A 16,867-nucleotide genomic window follows, 5' to 3' on the forward strand; every position below is an offset into this window, starting at 1 on the left:
CTGCTTCCCCTTTGCTTTCCACCAAGTTTGGAAGCTTTCCGAGGAATCTCCAGAAGCAGATATTGGCATTATGCTTCCTATACAGTCTGCAGAACCATAAGCCAATAAAACTTCTTTTCTTATAAATTGCCCAGTCTCAGGTATTTCTTTATAACAGAGTGAGAACACCATGATACCATTAGTGATGTGGAGCATTCTTTCATATATTTGTTGGCTGCTTGTGAGTATTCTTTTGAGAAGTGTCTGCTCATGTCCTTTGCCCATTTTTAATATAATTATTTGATATTTTTTGCTTCTTTTGCTGTTTAGGTTCCTTAGAGATTCTAGATGTTAGACCTTTGTTGAATGTATAGTTTGCAAATATTTTCTCTCATTTTGTAGGTTGTCTGTTTACTCTGCCGATAGTTTCTTTTGCTGTGGAGATGGTTTTTAGTTTAGTTGAGTCCCACTTTTCAATTTTTGTTTTTGTTGCAATTACTTTTGAGGGCTTAGTCATAAATTCTTCCCCAAGGCTGATATCCAGAATGGTGTTACCTAGATTTTCTTCTAGAATTCTTACAGTTTGAGGTCTTATATTTAAGTCTTTAATCCATCTTGAGTTAATTTTTTATATGGTGACATGTAGGGGCCCAATTTCATTCTTCTGAGTATAGCTAGTCAGTTATCCCAGCACCATTTATTGAATAGGGAGTCCTTTTTCCATTGCTTATTTTTATTGACTTTGTCAAAGATCAGATGGCTGTAGGTGTATAGCTTTACTTCAGGGTTCTCTATTCTGTTCCATTGATCTATTTGTCTTTTTGTGTTTTAATACCATGTTATTTTCACTATCATAGCCTTATAGTATAGTTTGAAGTCAGGTGATACATGCTTCTGGGTTTGTTCTTTTGGCTTAGGATGGCTTTGGCAATTCAGGTAAGCTTTTATATTGTAAATAGACAATAACTGAGGAATTCAAAATAGAATTACTTATTGTGGTTTAATTTACTATTTCACATCGACATAAAAGATTTCAGGCGATGCATTCAATAAAATACCATTATATTCATTCTGTAGGGCTGCTACAAAAAGAGGAGTACAAACTTGACCACTTAAAAGAACAAACATTTATTCACTCATAACTCTAGAGGCTAGAAGTTCAAAATCAAGGTATTTTCAGGCCCACGCTCTCTCTGAAGGCTGTAGGAAAGATCCTTCCTCTCCCTTTCTAGCTTCTGGTGATTGCCCGCAATTCTTGATGTTCCTTGGCTTATAGGCACATTACTCCATCTCTGCCCCATCATTGCATGACTTTCCCCCTGTGTGTGTCTGTCTGTGTAACTGTGTCCAAATTTTCATTTTCTTATAAGGACACTAAGGACAGTACTCACTGGATTAGGGCCCACGCTAATCTACTATAGCCTCATCTTATCTTGATTACATTTGCAAATACCTTATTTTCAGATAAAGTCATATTCACAGACAGCAGGGCTTAGGACTTCAACATATCATTCTGGGGTACACAATTCAATTCACAACAAATAAAATACTTCAATTTTTTTTCAGTCTAATAATTATTAAAGAGATGGTGAGCATAGACAATTATACTGAATATGGTATCCGAAGAGCAAGTCTAGTTGAAATGCGTTTACAACACATTGGAAGTTGACTGGAGGTTCAATTGTCTTATGTTTTTAATTGAAATTCTTATTGAGATAATTTTAGGTTAATATTTAAAAGTTTTTATAATTATAATTAGTTTACATTATTTGAAAATAGTAGGGAGAGATCGCATGTGACCCTTATGCAGTCTCCCCCAGTGATAATATCATGCAAACTATAGTAAAATATCACAACCAGGCTATTGACATTGATATAATTCACCAATTTTACTCAGATTTCCAAGTTTCACTTGTACTCCTGTGTGTGTGTGTGTGTCTATTTAGTTGTGTAAAAATGTATCGCATTCATTTGTCTGTTTACATCTTAAGGGTCAAGACACAGAACAGTTTGGTCGTTAGTATCTCCTGTGTTGCCCTTCTATAATCACACTCCCTCTTTCTTACACACAGCCCCCACCACTACTTCTGTCAATCACTAATCAGTTTTCCGCTTCTAAGAAGTTGTCATTTAAAAAATATTGTATAAATTAAACACATAATATGTACTTTTTGATGTTTTCTTTTTTATTTAACAAATTTCCTGCAGATTCATCCAAGCTGTAGCCTGTATCAAGAATTTGTTATGCTTTATTGCTGGTATTAATCCATGGTTTGTATGTATCAGTCTGTGTCACTGTTCCAGCTGTCCTACTTCTAATAGTAGAATTTTATTGTAATTGCTGTTTAAGTTTTTTGATTTCACTTCAAATATTTCTGTTGTTCTTTTCCAAAGTTCTTAGGTCATTTTGTATTAGTTTAATGTAAGACTTCTGTATTGATAAGTGGGGTTGTTTTGATGTGTGGTGAGTTTGAGTGAGAAGAATTAAAATCATAAGTTCCTAAAACAAAAACGAGAGAAGAGCAGAACTTTGGATATTCTCTAGTTTTCTTCTCCTTCTTTCAGTTTTTCCAAAGAATTATTAAGTTTAAAATACAATGTTACATTCCCTTTTCCTTCTAAAAGTGAGATATGAGATATGAGCTACATAAAAGATGTTTATATTATTTGTTATAAGTAGGAGAAAAAATATTAATTAATTATTAACATACTGTAAGTTAATAGTATGTTAATAAATCAACAAATCATGTCAAATTTTAAAGAATAGTAGTCATCTTCATTAGATTTTTTAATATGCAAAAGAAGAGCATATGTAATTGAAATTCAGAAAATAACCAAAACGTTTTGTCAACAATAATTCTATCATATAATACTTGCCATTTCTGTCTTTTCTGTATTTCACCTTATCCTTGGCACTAAACTTAAGCTTCTTTTTAAGGGAAGATAAAAGGGGATATTATAATTTATTGACTTAATTCTGTGTTGGGAACTTTATCCGTATTTCTATCACATTTGGTTTTCACAAAATCACTCTTTTTGCTTATTTTTATGAAAATTAAAATGTAATTCCAGAACAAAAATGGAATACAAATTTGATTAACAGGACAGATTTCTGAAGCTATACATATCTAATTCAGAGTCAGATCTCTATTCACTGAATATCAGGACATAAGCAAGTTACATAAATGCTCTTGAATTCCATATTCCTCACCTGTACAGTGAGGTTAGCAATTTCAGTCTATCAAGTTTTCAATAAATAATTTAATCAATGTACACAAAACACTCAAGATTGCCTTGAGTAGGACTCAGTACTGGAATTTAAAATAATTATTTAAAAACATTAATATTTTAAATTGACTAAGATTAATACTTAAAAGATAACTAGGAAATTACAGAGAAGAGCTTTAAATGTAAGGTTAGGTGTATATCAGTTAGGTTTGCATAGGTTTTGCTGCAGTAACACATCTTTCTAAATCTCAGTAGCTAAAAATCCAAAGGATTGTTTTCTGCTCTTTCTACCTGTCCATCTTGGTTCAGTAGGTGGTTTCTGCTAATTTAAGTACCTTAGAGACATACTTAAATAGTGCCTGCAACATTTTGAATTTTTCTAGTTACAATACCAGAGAAAATCAATTTTTTTGAATTACCTGTTACCTCTTAAGACTATCCGCATATAACACATTTCACATTTGTTCATATCTCATTGATCAAAGCAAATTATATGGCATATTTGAAATCCAAAGAGAAGTGCCATCTTCTCATGTGCTCAGAATTTGAAAGAGGACTGATGTTTTTGATAGCAGTCCTAGGGTCTTTTCCATTATACTGTAATAATTTCCAGTTCTTTCTGTCCCTCTCTTGTTCAGTCTACTGACAAGAGTGATGTAGAAAATTGCTAATTTTCATATGGAACACTTTGTGGACACTGAAAAATGATGGGACAGATGATTTTTTTAAAAACAGGAAGGAAATGGCATTTTCTTCTTTGCCTTCACATATATATTCATATTTTCATTCATTAAAACCAACATTCTTTGAGCTCCTAATATGTGTTGGGCATTTACTAGATCACCCATCATTCTAATGTTGTAAGTCATACAGATACTAGTCATTATACTACTCCTGTAGAAACTAAGAGACAAAAACTGTAGTTCCATTTCCAATGAAACATCTGAAAGAAAAACCAACAGAAAAAACAACCCCAAATCGGTTATGCTTAGACATCACCAAATGATGTGAAGTGAAACAAAGAAAAAAAAATTGTTCACTGTTGTTTAATCTGCTCAGCATTTAAAAATGATATATCCTTGTCAGGCTACCTGACAATAAAACACAGAGGTTGTAGGTGGAATCTTACTGAAAATTCTGCAACTGAGAGCTAATTAGTGTGTTGGCAAAGCTGTCAGCTAAAACTGTTTTTATCAGTGGAAAATAAATGAAGGTTGATTTTAGAGATATATGAATACAATTTGGTGTTGCAATACACATATAAATATCTTTTATCTTATACTTTTAAGAAACTAATAAAAGTTGTTGCTTTAATTTGCCACTTGTACTTGATAAATGGAGATAAAAAGTGCTCATATAAAGGAATTCATTCCTTTATTTAAATACATAATATACACCTAGTTAGAGCAATGAGCATAACTATGTACATAAAATATGTCATATATTCAGACCACACAGTCTGTGCTTGATTGTTGTACTTCAAAGGACTTAAATAAGACATTAAATTTTCTACTTAGGAAAGATGTTGAATGACAAAGAGAAGACAGAACACATGGAGCTGGGTGTATCAATAGCAGAGAATTCCTCTTACTAAATGATTAATTTAGTTCTAGCACACAGTCACTAACAAATGCAAAAGGACCCTGAGGATGCAACTAAAGCTAGTCTCCACTGACCTTATAATCACAAGTGCCTACCCAGTGATTACTGCCAGCCTTTCACATTAGATATATTTTTAAACATTCTAAAGAATCTATGAAATGTTAATATTACAGGTATAAGGAAGAAGAGTCTTATTTAGAGAGGTTAAGTAACTTACTCAAGTTCTAAAGTGAGTAGTAATTTGTATTCATGCTCATACACATGTTTTGGTCACACAGGTCTCCATTTAGTTTCTAGAATGTTCCTAGCTTTTTGCTCCCTTTGGGCTCAGAATACTTAAACATGCAGTGCCCTCTTCCTCTCACTCTGAGGAAAAACTATCTTATCAATTTCCAGCTAAATCGTAGTCTTAATTATGTTTATGAACTCCTTCATGGCAGTTAAGAAACTATAGTGTGGTAAACAGAATAATGGGTCCATAGAAGACATCAACATTTTACTTTCCAAAAACTGAATATGCTGCTTTTTGTGGCAGAAAAGATTTTGCAGATGTGATTAAGTTCAGAATCTTGAGCTGGAAGTTTATCCATGACAATCTTGGTAGGGACAGTGTAAGACACAAGAATTGCAAGAGGGAATTGGGAAGGTCAGAGAAAGAGATGTGACAATGGAAGCAGGAGTTGGAATGATAAGCTCTGAAGATGGAGAAAGGGGCCTGAGCCCAGAAATGCAGATGGCCTCAAGAAGCTGGAAACAGATTCTCTTCTAGAGCCTCCAAAAAGAACTCAGCTCTGTCAACATCTTGAAGTTAGCACATTCTTATACACCAGTAACAGACAAACAGAGAGCCAAATCATGAATGAACTCCCATTCACAATAGCTTCAAAGAGAATAAAATACCTAGGAATACAACTTATAAGGAATGTAAAGGAACTCTTCAAGGAGAACCACAAACCACTGCTCAGTGAAATAAAAGAGGACACAAACAAATGGAAGAACATACCATGCTCATGGATAGGAAGAATCAATGTTGTGAAAATGGCCATACTGCCCAAGGTAATTTATAGATTCAATGCCATCCCCATCAAGCTACCAATGACTTTCTCCACAGAATTGGAAAAAAACTGCTTTAAAGTTCATATGGAACCAAAAAAGAGCCCACATTGCCAAGACAATCCTAAGTCAAAAGAACAAAGTTGGAGACAACATGCTACCTGACTTCAAACTATATTACAAGGCTGCAGTAACCAAAACACCATGGTACTGGTAACAAAACAGAGATATAGACCAATGGAACAGAACAGAGCCTTCAGAAATAATACCACACATCTACAGCCATCTGATCTTTAACAAAACTGACAAAAACAAGAAATGGGGAAAAGATTCCCTATTTAATAAATGGTGCTGGGAAAATTGGCTAGCCATAAGTAGAAAGCTGAAGCTGGATCCCTTCCTTACTCCTTGTACGAAAATTAATTCAAGATGGATTAGAGACTTAAATGTTAGACCTAATACCATAAAAACCCTAGAAGAAAACCTAGGTAATACCATTCAGGACGTAGGCATGAGCAAGGACTTCATGTCTAAAACACCAAAAGCAACGGCAACAAAAGTCAAAATTGACAAATGGGATCTAAGTAAGCTAAAGAGCTTGTGCACAGCAAAAGTAACTAGCATCAGAGTGAACAGGCAACCTACAGAATGGGAGAAAATTTATGCAATCTACTCATCTGACAAAGGGCTAATATCCAGAACTTACAAAGAACTCAAAAAACTTGTGTTTACAAGAAAAAAACACAACCCCATCAAAAAGTGGACAAAGGATATGAACAGACACTTCTCAAAAGAAGACATTTTTGCAGCCAACAGACACATGAAAAAATGCTCATCATAACTTGCCATCAGAGAAATGAAAATCAAAACCACAATGAGATACCATCTCACACCAGTTAGAATGGCAATCATTAAAAAGTCAGGAAACAACAGGTGGCTGGAGAGGATGTGGAGAAATAGGAACACTTTTACACTGTTGGTGGGACTGTAAACTAGTTCAACCATTGTGGAAGACAGTGTGGCGATTCCTCAAAGATCTAGAACTAGAAATGCCATTTGACCCAGCCGTCCCATTACTGGGTATATACCCAAAGGATTATAAATCATGCTGCCATAAAGACACACGCACACGTATGTTTATTATGGCACTATTCACAATAGCAAAAACTTGGAATCAACCCAAATATCCATCAATAACAGACTGGATTAAGAAAATGTGGCACATATACACTGTGGAATACTATGCAGCCATAAAAAGGATGAGTTCATGTCCTTTGTAGGGAAATGGATGCAGCTGGAAACCATCATTCTCAGCAAACTATCGCAAGAAGAGAAAACCTAACACTACATGTTCTCACTCATAGGTGGGAATTGAACAATGAGATCACTTGGACACAGGAAGGGTAACATCACACACCAGGGCCTATTGTGGGGATGGGGGAGAGAGGAGGGATGGCATTGGGAGTTATACCTGATGTAAATGACGAGTTGATGGGTGCTGATGAGTTGATGGGTGCAGCACACCAACATGGCACTTGTATACATATGTAGTAAACTTGCACGTTGTGCACATGTACCCTAGAACTTAAAGTATAATTAAAAAACAAAATAAAAATAAAGAAAATAAAAACTGTTCAGAATTCAGAAAAATTTTAAAAATCATTTAAACTAAATATTACATATATTGACTATAACTTAAATTTCAAAATGTAAACATTAACCATCTATTATCATTATAATTTGAATTATCTGGATAAAAAGCAATAAAAAAGTCTATAAAATAAAGTAAACAATGTATAAAATGAAGAAAATGAATCCTGAAAATTGAAAATGAATTAAATTGGATTTTCTGGCAAAAAAGAAAAAAAAAAAAAGATACATTTCAGACTCCGATCCCGACCCCTAGAGTGTCAAGATAATACATTTGTGCTGTTTTGAGTCACTAGGCTTGTGATAATGTGTTAGAACAACAGAAATCAAATATATATAGCTCATCAAAGTCACAACCAGTTCCTCAAATCTTAATATCCTCTCTCCTCACAAAGGTCCTCGTAAATAAAAATAGAGTATGGCAATGAGGTCAAGGGTCAGAAGCATGATCTTGTGTAGCAGAGAAAATTTCTTGTAAATATAACATAAATCTTTACTTGAACCTGTATTACCTCTTTTCTCTTGCCTTTTCCTTTACCTATCTCAAATATTTATATGCCATGGGAGAGAGAAGGCTACATGATAAAACTGAAAATTGTAACTACAAGTCCCAAATCTTCCTTAAGAAACCTCTAAAAAAATGAACCCTTAGGAAGATGTGATTTTTTAAAGTATCATCTAAAGATTGGGTCAGCAAGGAGAGAAGAGAACATCTTGAAAGAGAAGAGATGAGAAAGATTCCCTAGAAGGCTCTGGAGACATGTATTAGAACAACATGACCACACAGATTACGTTTGTATGTCAATACAGAGTATAAGTATCTTAATTTGTAAAAGTTTTCAGCACTATTTTACATATACTTTTATCTTAGTTTTTATAAATAAACTTTACAGCACTATGGTAGATATTATTTGAACCAAGGCATATAATTATCCAGTGACATGTTTAAGTTCACATTTCTACTAGGTGGTAGAAATTAGATTTAATTCAGGATTTCCTGATTCCAAAATCCTTATATTTAACCACTAATAGGAAAAAAGCCTAGACATTTGACTGTAATATTTAAGTAGAAATATCTCTTCAACATTTGAAGGCAAAAATGTCCAGTGCTGTCTTGCACTGACACACACACACAAAACATGGAATGGAAAACCTCATACTCAAAGGGGGATTTTATTTCACGGCTTCTAAAACTCTGTTGGGAAGAATTAAGAATGTGTTTCTTTGTTTTATTTTTTTGTTTTTTGTTTTCAAATCTGTTGAAAGATTGATGTTTTGTAAAGCACTGCAGAAGTAAATTATTTTCCATTTTTTCACTGTATCATTGTGAACTGGTTAAAAAAAAAACAACAACAACAAAAAACAGTTTGAGAACTCTAGTCTGTGGAACACATTTCATACAGCTCAGTTTTAGACAAGACCGTGATCAACATAATGCATATTTCATAATGTATCTGTGTAACACAAATTAACAACTGTCCTGCATGGCTGAATCAATGTCCGATGTACATTCAAAGGAACAGCACTTTGATGCTAGAACTCTTGCTTGATATATTATAGATATGTACACGTTACTGTGAGGAGATCACTCAAAACTTGACATAGAAAGTTTCCTAAATTTTCTCTTCAGAATTCTGCCCTACTCTTTAATTATTCCAACTTACAGCAAGAGCTAAAATTCCTTCTTCTTCTGTCCGTGTCATACTCCCTTTATATGCATAATTGTTACATTACCCTGCACTCTCTCCTTGAAATGAGCCCACTTGCTGACCATATTGGGCCAATCTTGTGCAGCTTAAGAACTTAGTGAGTCTCTGGCTTCTACTCCAGGCTTATGTCTCTCACTGTCTGGTCCTCATCTGAAAAATAAGAGTCTTTTTTGAGGATGAGGGGAGAGTCTGTAATAACAATGTCTACCTCATAAGGTTACTACAAACATTAATGACTTAGTATACACACAGTAGTTGGCATAGGACAATACTATGTAATGTTAGGTAGTATTATTTTTCATCATAAAGGGAAGCCAACATGATTTCCTGGGAAATATAGTTCTTTTTATTTAAAGTTGGTTTCTTTAAAAAAAAAAAAAAAAGTTTTTCTTTTTAAAAATGTATCTGAAAATCTCTGCCTTTGGGATGTTTAAACCATCTTTAATATAATTTTGAATCTGGTTGAGTTTAAATATATCATCTTACTCCTTGTTTTCTAATTGTTTCACTACTATTTATTGCCTTTTTTACTACTATTCTGCCTACTTTTGGGTTTACTGAGTATTTTTCTGATTCCATTTTATTTTCTCCATTAGCTTATAAGCTATAAACCTTGATTGTGATATTTTAATGGCTGACTTAGGGTTTATAGTATACATTTTTAATTTATCATCATCCACTTTCAAATGATATTATCAAATTAATGTTCTCAGTGTGAACCTTACAATGGGATAGAGCTGTCACTCAGTATCCACGGAACATCAGTGGGGCTCCAGGACCTTCTGTGAATACCAAAATCTGTCCCTTATATAAAATGACATTGTATTTGCATATAATCTATGCACATCCTCCCATATATTTAAAATCATCTTTAGAGTACTTATAATATCTAATAAAATGCAAATTTTTATAAATAGTTGTTATGCTATATTATTTTTTGTTTTTGTATTGTTATTTTTCATTACCTTTTTCCTGATTATTTTCATCTGTGGTTAGTTGAATCCATGGGTATGGAACCCACAGATATGGAGCATCAAATGTATTTCCATTTCTCCCCTCCCTGTCTCCATGTCATCATTGTTTTGCATTTTACTTTTGCATATATTTAAGAAACCTGCAAAACATTATAATTATTGAAATAATCAATAATTGTTTTAAAAGATTATAAGTACTTACATATAAACATTATAAATAAAAGACTTGAAGATCTTTTAAATAAGAAAAAGTCTTTAATATTTACCTTCATAGTTATCTAGTCCTTTGTCAATCCAGACTTTGTGGCATCATTTTTCTTCTGCTTAATAAACTCCATTTGACATTGCTTATAGTGCAGTTCTGCTTATGAAAAATTATTTCAGTCTTCATATGTCCAAAAAATCTTTATTTCCTGGGTTTTTAAAAGATATTATTAAACTGTAGATTGATAGTAACTTTCAGTACTTTAAAGAAGCTGAAAACGATCCTCTGGCTTGCATTTTCTAAAAAGTCTTCTGCTGTCATCCTTATATCTGTTTCTATGTACAGAATGAGTCTTTTTTTCTGACTACTTTTGTAATTTTTTCTTTGTCATTGGCAGTTTGATTCATGTTTGTTTTACTTGAGTTTGCTGAGCTTCTTGGGATCTGTGGCTTATACTTTTCTTCAAATTTAAAAAAATTCAGGCAATACTTTTTCTTTTTCTTTTTCTTTCTTTTTTTTTTTTTTTTTTTACAAATAGTGTTTGTATGTCTTCAAGTTCACTATCTTTTTTTTTTTTTTTTTTCTGCTGTTATAGAGAGTATTTGTCACAGGACAAATTCTATATAACTGTTAGGTAATAATATTTGTATTTTTATCTCAGAAATTGTAGTTTTCACCCCTAAAAGTTCAATTCAGAGAGGTCTTTTTTAAATCTCCTGTGTCAATTTAATTTTTTGAACACATCAAATGCAGATATAATCCCTGTTTGATGTTCTTTTCTGCTAAATCTCACATTGATGTCAGCTCTGGCTTTCCATTTATTGATTTGGCTCTTCAGTATGGATTGTATTTTCCTGATTCCTTGTATGTCTAGTAATTTTTTATTTGTTTTCAGACTGTGAATTTCACCCTGTCAAGTACTGAATGTTTTTGAGTTCCTACAAATATTCTTGAGTTTTGTTGCATGATGCAGTTAAATTACTTGGAAATGTGTTAATCCTTCAGAAGCTTGTTTTTAATCTTAGTTAGAGAAGGACAGAGCAACATTTAATGTAGGTATCATTTGTCTCACCATTGGCAGAACCATTCTGGGTATCCTACATGATGGTCTTTAAATGAGGAGGTTTCCTACTCTGGCTGGTAAAAACCGACATCTTTAGTCCCGTATGAATTCAGAAAATTGTTCCCTCTAACTATTTTAATCAGTTTTTTCCCTGGATTTGGGATATTTTTCCAAACATTGATGTGGTGATTAGTATACAAAGCTGAAGATATAAGGGAGGCCCCCTGTGGTCTTTAGAGTTCTTTCTCGGAATAATTCTCTCCTCTGTGGTACTTTACTTTGCAAACACTAGCTGCTTTATCTTTTCTGATAAACAGTTCTCCTCATTCCAGAGAGACTTCTGGGCTTCCTGGGTCTCCTCTCCTAAGCCACAGGCTAGAAATTCTCTTCAGTCAGTAAGTGGGGCCATTGGTGAGGCTCACCCCATTTGTTTTCACCTCTCATGGATCACTGTACTTTGTTGCCTGATATCAAATACCTTCGGAATTGTTTCTTAGTATATTTTGTCCACTTTTTCAGTTGATTCAGTTAGGAAGGTAAATCTGACCTGTACTACTACATCTTGGCTGGAAGCAAAAGTTCAAAGTACAAATCTTATTTTAGTGCATTTCTCCTGGAAAGTTTGTACATATAAGGCACTATACTACATTACATTGAACAGAGGAAAAATTCAGGGAAAACATTACAATTTCTATTCTTTAATCACAGACATTGCAAAAATACATAGCTATTTAAATAATCAGGCTTTGACAATTAAAGAGCAAGTTTAATTTCCTTAGAAATCCATTAGTAACTTCAAGCTATTATATATAGCTCTGTGGTGGCATCTTAGAACAGTGTTAAGTAAAAGCTAGATAATAACTTCAGTGAAATAAAAAGTAGTTCTAGCTTACTCTTAAAAAATATTTTACATTTTTTAATGCTTGCACAAATATGCAAATTCTGATACAAGAATATTTTTTAAAATATGGGCAACTTTTAAATGAGTGAATTGATTATCAAATCTGTGAAGACAATCAACAGAAAATTGTTATGCAGTCCAACCTAATGATCTCTGGCCACATGTAGCTAGTGGGAAATTGTAATGAGGCTACTATAACTATGGAAGTATATTTTTAAATTTACTCAATTTCAATTAATTTAAATTTAAATTTTGTAACTAAAATGTTAAGTGTGGTTTGAACTACCATTTAAAATTATGAATCTAATTTTTCATGTATAAATTTTATAAAATCTAAATACAAATTAAATATTGTTGATGAAAATTGTGTTCAGATTTCCCAACTGAGGAAGTTACCATAAGTATAAAACATATACCATATTTTAAAGACCATGCAGGGAAAAAGGACTTAAAATGTCATCTTTTTTTTTTTCTTTTTGAGGCAGAGTCTGGCTCTGTCTCCAGGCTGGAGTGCAGTGGCTTAATCTCGGCTCACTGCAACCTCTGCCTCTCAGATCCAGGCGATTCCCCTGCCTCAGACCCACAAGTAGCTGTGTGGTCTCGATCTCCTGACCTCGTGATCCACCTGCCTCGGCCTCCCAAAGTGCTGCGATTACCATGTATTACATTCCTAAATGACAAAGATTTTGTTGTATTAGGTTTACTAAAATATGTCATAAAAGTACTTTTACCTTTTTCTTTTTACTTTGTTTTAATATAACTATTGGAACAGTTAAAAGCACATAGGTGGCTGGTTATATTTCTGTTGAACTAGTGCTGATATAAATACTTGTGTTTCGATATATATACCCAATATTTAAGAATTGTTTTGTAAAGTCAGCATAATTCTGTGGTTGACATCTAAGCTAAGAGAATGGAGACTACCATACCTTTTCCAAAACAAGAGAGGTCTCACATACTATGAATGTTACTGGAATTGCAAATCTGAAGCCTGTCACTGAATGTTGCTACTTAGACATGTATTTTTAAATGATGAATTAATCACCATAAATCAAAGAAATCTTAAAATATGAGACAACCAATTTGTCTTTTGGAAATCAGAGAGAAATAGAGAAGGGGCAGCCAAAGTGTCATCAAAGCTGTAGACATTGCTAACTGGCAACTTAATGTTCAACAATTTATTCGGACTATGACTCCTTAGAGAATTTGACTAGGTAATAGTCAAACTTCCTTCCAGACTTGTTTTATAAGTCTGCAAACAAATTAATCAGTAAATATATATTGAGTAGCACTATATGAATATCTTTCAAAATGTATGGTTAAAGAAATAAGATTTAAGCAAAACAATTTGTGAACTAATGCAATAAATGTATTGGCAATTCCTTGAGACATCCTGAGATAACCCTGAATTTGGCTTTTGGAAAATCTTAAGGTAAAGGCTAACCTGTGTTAACAAAGTAAATGAAATAGAAGCTTATCTCCCTTTCAAGTACTATTCGCCCTAGCCACGCTTTCAGAGAAATGCTACTAAGCAATATCTATTAGTGGTCTAGGCTAATTCAATCTTTTTTCTATCTCCTAGATTGTTGATTTGGTCTATGTGATTAATTTTAGATTGTTGGAGTATCCCTATGCTGATTTCATGGGAATAAGGAAAAACAAATCAGGGCAAGTCACAGAAAGTTGTACATATTACTTCTGCTCCTATATCATGAGTGAGAATTTAGTGACATAGACTAAGAAGTTGGAAAGGTCAGAAAATACATTCCCAACTGTGTGGTCATGTGGCCAACTGAAGTTCTTTTATCATGCATTATGGGACATAATGAGGCCTAGTAGAAGTAAAGAAGCTAGGTTCTGATGAATTATCTCAGAACCTGAACCTATGCTCTAGTAAATATGTACAGTTGCACAGTGACAGCAATATTATGTAAGAATGCTGAGTACATATTGAGAGTTAATCATTGTCAGATATATGAGTATAACATGGCAGCATTTCTATAGAAAGTATGGATTTGTTAGTTGTACAATCTCTGCTTGAAATGTTTAAGGAAGGTAAACTTGAATGGAACCCTAAGACTGAAAAATCCTGATCCTCTTCAATCTGTTTGTTTTCTCATTTGTCACATAAACTATATATAGAGAGATCTTTGGGAGAAAGGAAGAATAAATTATTGAGGAAAAATTTGCAAATTTTATTTGTGTCTCCATCATTTCAAAATTGTTTCATGTTGAGCAAGTTACTAAGTTTCTCTGAATTTCACTTTTCTTATATGGAAATGTTGAAGAATAGCACTGATTTTCAATAGATTGTGTGGAGATAAAATGAGAAAATATATGTGAATAAACCTAGAATATGGTGAGCATCCAGTGTTTTTATGTAGATTAATTAACCAAGATGATGAAGACTTCCACTTGCGTTTTACTTTGTGTTATACAGGACGGATTAATGTTGTGTATAACTTAATATACTTATTTTGCATAAAGAACTTCAATAAGAAGTGCTTGGAGGAAGTCAAATTGTTTGTCTTTGCAGGCCATGATAAAGATTTTGGATTTTCTCTTTGCAGCATTGAAAAGCCATTGAAACACTTTAAGGATGGCAATCACAGGATTAAATTTTCATATTTAACAAAGATTACTCTAGCTGTTACATGTAGAATGGATTGGTAATTTTAAGAATAGATTCAAATATTTCACTTACCTATTCAATAGTTCAGAAAATAAACAATTTTATCCTGAAATAGGGGTAGTGGCAGGTGAAATGGAGAATAGACAGATTGAGAGTTATTAAGCAGAGGAAACATTGATACTGTTGATGATAGATTGGATACTGGACATGAGATTAAAGATTAGCTATTTCTTTCATATCTGATGACCTTGATTTCAGAATGGATCTCTCATTTACAGATTTTCACTCCATGCCCCCAAATGAAAGAATAAATTTTGGGGTTATAATAAACAATAGAAGTTAAACAATATTTCCTACCTGGACAGAGTAAAAAACAGGACAGAGATTAAAGGTTAGCTATTTCAACTTATGGTACCAACTAGGTTTTTCTATTATACAGTTGCATGGATTCTGGTGTCATTTAGTGAAACAGCTAACACTGAGGAAGGACAAGATTTGAGAAGGTAAGTTATTGGAAACCTTTGGCATGCTCAGTTTAAGGTATCTTTGATATAAGCATCAAGACGAAAGTTAAATAAAGGTTCAAAAGCCAGAAAAAGAATGTAGAGATATAAATGTGCATTTTATTGGTGTATACTGTTCAGGTTATATATTGCTTAATGGCTTAAAACAACACAACTGTATTTCTCATGATTCTGTGGGTTGACCAGTCTGAGCTGGGTGATTCTTCTACTTCCCATCTTCTGTCCTATTTAATTCATTTGTGGACTCAACTAGATTGAAGTGTCCAAGATGGCTCAATTCACACAGTTGACAGTTTGTGCTGGCTGCTGGCTGTGAGCTCAGGTGGGGATTTTAATTAAAAATATGTATACATATATGGGCTCTGCATGTGGCTTCAGTTTCTCAGAAAATGGTGATGGGCTTCTGAGAGGAAGCATTCTAAGACCAAATATTTCAAGAGAAGAAGGAAGCAGACACTGTCAATCTTTTGAAAGTGCAGTACTGGAACTAGCATAGCATCATTTTGTTGTTGTTGTTGTTGTTTTGAGACAGGGTCGTCCTCTGTCACCTAGGCTGGAGTGCAGTGGTGTGGTCATGACTCACTGTAGCCTCAATCTCCTAGGCTCAAGTGATCGTCCCATCTCAGCCTACTGAGTAGCATCTTGAGTGGTTGGGACTACAAGTACACACCACCATGCCCAGTAAATTTTTATCTTATTACTTTGTAGCGGTGACAGGATCTTGCTTTGTTGCCAAGGCTGATCTCAAACTTCTGGGCCCAAGAAATCCTCCCACCTTGGCATTCCAAAGTTCTAGGACACAGGTGTGAGCCAGCATGCCTGGCCTCTGCTTATTTTTTGGTTAAATAGTGACAGGACCAGCTCAGCTTCAAGGAGAGAGAAATTAAACTCCACCATCTTTAATATACTATATAATTTCATTTAAAAATAGTCATGAATGTGATCGCCTACAGAATGTAAAAAAGAAGGATCACTAGAACAAACTAGGAAACTGCTATTTAAGAAAGAAGATAAAAAGAGAAAAATGAAAAGAATAAGGAAAAAATAGTTAGAAAACTTTGAATTAATTTATTATATGGACATATCATATAAAATTTTATATAATGAGCAAAAATGATAGAAAGATATGCCATAAAAATAACTGACAAAATAAATCTCATATAATTACATTAATATCAAAGCAGACTTCAGTGCAACATTACTAGATATGAAGAGACATTTTATTATAATTAAATATTCATTTACCATCTAAAATTTTCAACAAATTGATTTACTCAATACCTTCTATTGTATAAAAAATCAATTATGAGTGTTCTTTTGATGTAATATGAAAGGAAAAAACAATAC

General features: G+C 33.5%; 1 pseudogene; it reads left to right on the forward strand.

Annotated features, from left to right (window-relative positions):
* The first annotated feature begins 897 nt into the window (after positions 1 to 897).
* Positions 898 to 16,867, forward strand: part of LOC111539318 — a 33,726-nt pseudogene continuing 17,756 nt past the window's right edge.

Source organism: Piliocolobus tephrosceles, chromosome 1 (assembly GCF_002776525.5).
Source record: "Piliocolobus tephrosceles isolate RC106 chromosome 1, ASM277652v3, whole genome shotgun sequence".
Classification (NCBI taxonomy): domain Eukaryota; kingdom Metazoa; phylum Chordata; class Mammalia; order Primates; family Cercopithecidae; genus Piliocolobus; species Piliocolobus tephrosceles.